This window comes from Python bivittatus, unplaced genomic scaffold, assembly GCF_059951505.1.
Source record: "Python bivittatus isolate LINGU-HERP-01145 unplaced genomic scaffold, Pbiv_v1 ctg000610_np1212, whole genome shotgun sequence".
Classification (NCBI taxonomy): domain Eukaryota; kingdom Metazoa; phylum Chordata; class Lepidosauria; order Squamata; family Pythonidae; genus Python; species Python bivittatus.
This window is the reverse complement of record NW_028277088.1, coordinates 17,857,484-17,865,140: the sequence shown is the minus strand read 5'-3', so window position 1 is coordinate 17,865,140 and position 7,657 is coordinate 17,857,484.

Here is a 7,657-nt window from a genome sequence, read left to right as displayed (position 1 = left end):
AGGTGCCTCTCTCCATCTGTCGCCGCGCAAGCAGCTTTTGTTTTGGGGAGTCGAGGGGCTTCCGCTGCTCCCCACCCCCACGGCTACTGAAACGAGAAGGAGCACCGCGGCTGGGTTAAACACCCGAGGTCTCACACCAGTTGTGCCCGTTGCCAGGCGCGGCTCAGCGGGCGGCTCTGATCTGGCGCCCTTGCCTGGGCTCGGAAGCTAAGAGATATTTGGCCCCGGTTGGGACCTGGCTGAGAGTCCAGCAGGGCTCGCGGCGCTGGAAGAAAGCAGGGCAAGCTTCTGTTGTACTGCTGTCTTCAGGGGTCGAGCTCCGCTGGAAAAAGTCTTGACCTTTTTAGTCCCACTCCGTACGTGTTCATTGGGGTAGGTAAAACAAATAAACGGTAAGAGGAACTTTCTAATACGGTGTTTTTCAACCTTGGCAACTTTAAGATGGTGGACTTCAACTCCCAGAATTCCCCAGGGGCATGCTGGCTGGGGAATTCTGGGAGTTGAAGTCCACACATCTTAAAATTGCTGAGGTTGAGAAACACTGCTCTAATACATTCACCCTTATTAAACCCCAACTGGGGAGAAAGGAGCATCTGCAGGATATGGTCAAAAATCAATGTGGCGGCGGAAAGGCGGGGTCGAAGCGCCACCTATTTTTTATGTGCGTCAATCAGGCGGAGCTTCCATCACACCTTCGGGGCTGCCATATTGACTTTTTTGACCACACCACGCCTCTGGGGGAAACTTGCTTCTCGTTACCCGGGAATCCTGTTCCGGTGGTTTCTCCGCCGGCTCAAGGGCCCCCTTGGCCTTGAGGGCTTCTCGTCCAGATCGCCGCGCTGGAAGCGCCACGTGGACTTTGTGTGGGAAGGACGCCCCGGGCTCCCAACGAGCTCTCTCGATTTCGTCGGGGGTCCTGGAGAAGGGCGGGAGTAGTGGCCGCGTTGCAGCGCTTTCTCCAGCAGGAAGAAAGGGCACAGATACGCTGCCATCCTGAATATTCCTACTGAGGGTTCAGCGGGATATTTTCACTACTAAGGCCGCTTCCCACGGCACGCCCCTGCCCGCCAGCAAAACCTAGGATGCGCTGCTGCTCGAAGTGCCAGTGCCTCCGTAGCCGGAGGGGGAAGAAGGTGGGCTGAATGGCTGGTTTTGTTAATTCCCACCCCACGCCCGCCTACCCCATCTCCCTCTCTCCCTCTCCTTATTTGATTTGCCTCCGCGTCCTCGCCGAGAAATCGATGGCGCCCCATTTGTTACAGTCTTCAACGGGCTCTGTGACGAGAGGGGGGAAGTCCCTCCCCCCTCGCGCCGCCTTCGTCTCCAAGCGCACAAGTGGCGGGATTCCCATGGATGCGGCCTGCTCTGCAGCTTGGCACTGGGGCGGGGTGGCAGCGGGGACAGGAGACACCCTGACCCCAACTTGAAAGGCCCTGAAAGGAGGTGTGTTATGGCACATTACCAGCTGGGCCCTGCTCAGGTACCAGCTCCTGGCTGCGCCGAGTTGCAGGTGCGCCACCGCGCTTTTGTTGCGCTTCCCGTTTGTGGCGGGCTTTTGTATCCCTCCCCGGCTGTGAGGCGAGGCCGCTGGGATCGCGGTTCCATTAGCGCCGCTGGCCTGGGGCGCCCTTCTGCCCCGGGGAGAGGCTGACACGGAACGGAAGCTGCTTAGCCAGGCCGCCTGTTCTCAGCCCGGTCCGCTCTCGGAGTTTCAGAGTTGCGCGGAAGGCGTCGCGCTCCTCCAGTGTCCCCCACAACGCTCTTTCAAAGGGCGTACAAGGCCCCAGAAAGGCCAGACAGTAGGGCTGACAGGTCGTGTATCCAAGGGAGAATTCAGCAAAACAAAACCATGAGAAGTTTTATATTGGTTGATCCAATAAACGTCCCCTTTCACCAACTGTATGACTATTTCTGTACCATGAAGAGGCACAGCAGCCTTTCAGACTGTCTCAGGGTCACTTCCAAGATGAACGATGATGATTTTACATGCGGGGTTTTTAGAGGGGGGAGGGTGGAAATATCACGTTAACATAACATGCCGTTATATCACACTGGCCCCTTGCATGGCTTTTCAGCACATCTACCCACAACAAAATAAAACATCACCTGGGGTGATCTGAAGGATTTTCCATGCTTTTTGCTTATAAAGAATCTGTTGCCAGAGTAAAACTAAAAAAGGCACAGGTCCTCTCGTGGTGACCTTTGATGGGAGCTGAGATGTTTGAAAGCAACATGCACCTGAAAGACTTACAGATGTATTATCACATAAGCCTACATAGATCATACTTCATTAGATACTGTTCCATTTTTCTGCAGCAGCGTACTTAGGAACTCTTTAGTGTCACAGACAGGGAGATTCTCTTTAAATGTATATTCCTCCATTGATTTCCAGTGCAATACTGTAAGATAGCCCAGGTGCATCTGAAGGCCCTTTTGCTCTGCTATATTGATTGGAGCCCTGAACGTGCTCTGGAGTTCTCCCTGACGGCACCACTGCTTCTTTGTCATCTGTAGAAACTAACTATTGTTTTTATAACCTGTTGTTTGCTTTCCAGGCACATTTGGATAGCTATTGCTGGCATCAGAAGCTGGTTGAATTAAATCTTGTCCTGATCTAGAAAACATAAAGTATACTCTCTTGGGGTTATGAAAAAGTTAGATGCTTCTGAAAAGCAGCACTTAGCTGCAAAGCTGATAGAGGTTTTTTTCCTCTGCAAAAGATTGTTCCCAAAACTTAATAATTGACAGATTGGCTTTGAGCAGGAAGGTCCAACTTAGCTGTTATTGGTAATCACTGAAAGATTTATTGTCTATTAATTTGTCCAACCCATGTTAATTTAAAAGCCATCTAAAATAAGTTATTTTTTAAAATTATATGTTAAAAACATTTTGCTTTAGCCATCCTAAAGTATACTGAATTGCAGCTTAGATATTTTGTCTTATATATTTGACTCAGGACTTTGAGTAAAATGTATTTATTTATTTACAAATATTTATGATTGAGCTGCAGAGTGGAAGAAGAAATAGTCATCTCCTGATTGAGAATCCTGTTTACATAAACAGGCCAAGTGTTTGGAAAGAAATGACTCAGGCCTTGTAAGGGACACTATATAAATCTTGTGTGCTTTGCTGCAGCCTGAAAGACAGGGTCAAGGGCATTCTCTTTAAGAGAGAAAAGGGGGGGGGGAGAGAGGGGGAGAAAGAGAAAGAAAGAAAGAAAGAAAGAAAGAAAGAAAGAAAGAAAGAAAGAAAGAAAGAAAGAGAAAGACAGACAGACAGACAGACAGACAGACTTATTCAATATCCAGCAATTTTGTTGAGCAGTCAACAGTAAATTCTCAAAGAACTGTACTGCGCTGCCAAAGGATATTTGCAAGATCAGTTCTCTCTTTAAAGAAGGAGTAACTAGGTGTCTCACAGCAAAGTATGGTAAAATAAAATAAAGCAAAACTGCAGGTCATGAGAAAGATATTATGTGTTGGCTTAATTCATGCTTGGATTATTTTCCTCCTGATTCAATGTAGCTATCTCCGTTCTTAGTCCAAATGGATATTTCCAAATAGAGTTAGAACCCAAACTTTTTTTCCTAGAAGCTGAGCACGTAAAAAACATTGCAGAAGCTATGTAGGTTGCAACATTATACAATTTTTACCTGAGAATAAAACCCTGGAATGGGATCTGGGTAGGCATGAAACAGAATAAGACAACATAAAAGCAACATACAAAAAAAAAAAAAGTAAATATGTTGATCCAAGAGAAAAAAGAAACCCAAAAACCATAGTTGGGTAATAGCTTTATTGCAGACTCAGTTCAAGCTTGGCTACATCCATCCATCCATGTAGTTTCCTTGACAAGAACAATACAGAATTATTTGTCCTTGCTTTCTTCTGGGACTAGAATTCCCTCTCTGCAGCCCTGGCATTTCCTGGCGGTGTCTCCTCTGAGTACCATCAGGTCCAACTCTGCTTAGCAATATATATAAATGTGACTAATAAATAGATAAATAAATCTGAAATCAGCCTAGGTCAGTTAGGTGCTGCCACATAGTTAATACTTGTATTAAGATTAACAAAAATGATCCAAAACAGGGTAAGCCTATGAGCTCTCCAGGGCTCTCAGATGCGGTGATGTATGATAAGCAGGTATTGGGGGAGGAGCAGAATTCAAAATTCAGTTCTGGCATTTTAATCATGGACCCCTTTAGCTTAGAGTCAGTTTCACCTCATGGAGGTTGTACATTGAACACTTAAGTCACTTGTAGGAGTAGTGCTTATCTGATTGCACCTACTATTCTAGATCAAAGAAGCAATGAGCAATCCTATTATCCAATTCTGAAAACATGAAAGGGACTTTATGTTTGGAAATGAGCAAACATAAAGAGAATAATTACGGTACTTATCCTAGCAAAACTATAAATTAATTCTAGGTGATGCAATAGGCAAGAGTCAGTTGAAGCAGAAACTCAAATATTGAGACAAGCAATGTGGCACTAATTGTTTTCTATTAATATTGGCAACATTTAAGGCTCTTTTAAAATCATTCCAGCACTTCCATCCATGTATGTTCATTAAGCTGGAAGTAAATTCTTCTGAGTTGAGCAGAGCTCCCAAATTGTGAGTAGGATGGCATGCAGCCCAATTCTATCCATAGAAGTTAGGAGCATTTGGTTTAATGGAGTTTATTCTTAAGGATATTTGTACCTTCAAGTCACTGCTGACTGTTGGCAATTGCCTGGACTGGTCCCTGTAGTTTTCTTGGCAAGATTTTTTTTAGCAAGAAGTGGTTTGTCCTTGCCTTCTTCCTGGGCTGAGAGAGAGTGACTGGCCCAAGGTCACTCAGCTGGCTTTGTGCCTACAGCGGGACTAGAATTTCCAGTCTCCCAGGTTCTAGCCTGGTGTTATTCCTAAGAGAATCCTATATGTTTACCTATCTGTACCTGTTAACTTAGAAATCTGTTGGATCTGACTGTACATAATCCCCAGCCAGCATTGCTTTTTATATGGTGGCTGGAAATTGAGGTTGACCTCTAGCATATGCCCAATTGAGAGAGGCTACTATAATACTTAGCTTGGTGTAAACTGCTGTTGTGGAATCACACTGCATTAACTTAGTGTAAACTGCTGTTGTGGAATCACACTGCATTAACTGTTTTCTTTAGAACAGAGGATTTGTATTGATGTTTCTACAATAGGCTGGGAGTTTATGAAGTGAACATGCTGAAGCCTACTCACATTTACTTCTAAGTCTCATTTGAAATCATCAGTTTAGTCTACCTGTAAAGTTATCTAAACAGATAATCCTCACCAAATCTTGAAGTAATGAACATCATTTAAGGATTCATGGAGTCTGTCCTGGTTCACTTTCAGTGGATATAATGAGAGAGTAAAAGTAAAAAGCAAACGAACTATTCCACGCACCAGTGGGATTGAGTTATCTGTTTCATATGTGGTTCACAGATGTTAAGCATAATGTGTGAATTAATTCAATCAACTTTTGTTGTCTATAAAATGGTAGTAATGCCTATTGCAGAGTAGGAAATGAGAGAAGTTTTCGTCCTCCACTTTTATGAAAAGTGAATGGGTAAATCCAAGCTAAAGCTTCTACAAACCAACATTTCTCTTAGTACCAGTTCATGCTAGATCCTAATTTCTATAATACTTCCTGGAGTGTGTTTAATATATACGAAGTCCCTAACTAACATCTTACAGTTACAAACCTATGGCTACAATTTACAAGAGAAATCTTAATTAAACCAGCTTTATAGATGAAAAGAACTGATTCTGAAAATGAGTACTGTAGTTCGTCCAAAGTGGCAGTGGTGGTGGGTCATTCAAAACTCATCCATACCCAAGTCCAAGACTGATCCAGTTGGAAACACCCAGTGTTGTCTGTCTTCAGAAGAGTGAGCCCAGCGCTCCTCTTTCTTCACACTGGGCAAAATCAACTTCAAAGTATGATGAATGACCATGCTTCAAAGACCTCCGCAAACTGAGATAACTGGAGAAGAAATCCAGAGAAGCAGCCTGGCACTGAACAAAAGCTTAATTCTCAGAATGTGCCAGGGCTGGACCATTCCATTCCCAAACAGAGAGGAAATCAAAATCATGGTGAAGTGAAAGTGTTATTGGATTGGTGGGTGGCAAGGATCCATTCGTTGCTCTAGAATTATCATCAGTGGAAACTGTAACTCGAGCTGCTGCTGGGGCTCAGTGTGCCTAAGGAAGGCTTGAAGATCTTGCATCCCTTGAGAGAGGTGATATTTGCACAATGTACAATTTTGCAATCCTTTCTGAGCATGTAATATGTGATTTCTCATATTTGATCATCAAACTACCTGTTTGGCCTATATCATCTTGGCTTGCATGATGCCAACAGCCCTAATCTAATTAAATGAGATTAATTTGTGAGAGGGCTACACAGTGCATAGTCAAGCCAGCCTAGAAGCCTTGTATTTGCTCTGTGGGTTATTTCTAATTCTGCAGCACTCCATCCATACGCCAAAGCGCCTTGCTGTTTTTGTAGTTAGACGTTTTCTGGGAATGCTATGAAGGTGGGTGAAACTCTCCAGTTTTTTAAATCTAAAAACTATGACTTCTGCTGCTCCAGGTGTGGAATGGTATTAAATGCTCTGAGGCTGAAAAACTATCCATATTTGCCTAGCTGAATTCCATACTCATGAGGAGGAATGTGCTAGGTGGTGGCGGCGATGGTGGTAGCAGCTTTAAGCTCTTGGATCATTAGATTTTCTAACTTGAAAAAGTCCTTAATGCTCTTCAACTCTCCCATCACATGCACATTGCGCATGATTTGGTGAAACTGGATTTTTTAAAGCTTGTAACTGATAGTGGGAGAATCCAGAGCAAAGAGCCATACATTTAGAAAGTAAACATACTTTGCCAGTAAAGAAAAGCAGAACCAACCTTTCTTCCTTCTGTTTCTTCCATTCTTTATTTGTTGGATCTCTATCCTCTCTTTCTTCAAGGCAGCTTTCATGAGGATCTCCCTTCATTTTATCCCCACAACAACAAGCCTTTGTCTTAAAGGATTGGGCTGAGAGAAAGCAGCTTGTCGGAAGTCATCCAGGGAGTTTCTGTGGCTGAGGGTGGATTTGAATCATGGCCTCCCAGGTCCTATCTCAACATCTTACTGCTACAATCCTAGCACTGGTCAAGCAGAATGAGGCATCCCACCTTTTGCATGTTGTCTTTACAAGGAAGCAGTACAAAAGCCTTCCAGCAATTTGTCTTGGACTTCCCATCAGCTCCATTCTGCTGTCTGGGAGGGCAAGAACAGCCTTCACCAACATCATCTGAGCTGGTGGGAAATCTTGACCTTGGTCTCAGGCAGCAACATCTTTTGGCACCATCCTGAGAAAAAGGCAGAGAAAGGAAAGGTGAAAGACCTTCCAATGTAGCCATGTTAGATAGAAAGATGGGTTGTGGTTTCTTGCAGGTGCCATCAGGTATGGAACATTTTTAATGGCTACCAGGGCAATGGTCATAACTTCTCCCCTGAGAATTTCACTTAGGTTGGGTCCCCACCACATCCTAAACCAGAGATGCTGAATCATGGCTTGCTGTCTAAAACAGAATGGAAACATGGTTTATGAACCATAATGAAGTGATTGGCTTGGGTTCATATAGCAAGGGACAACAGC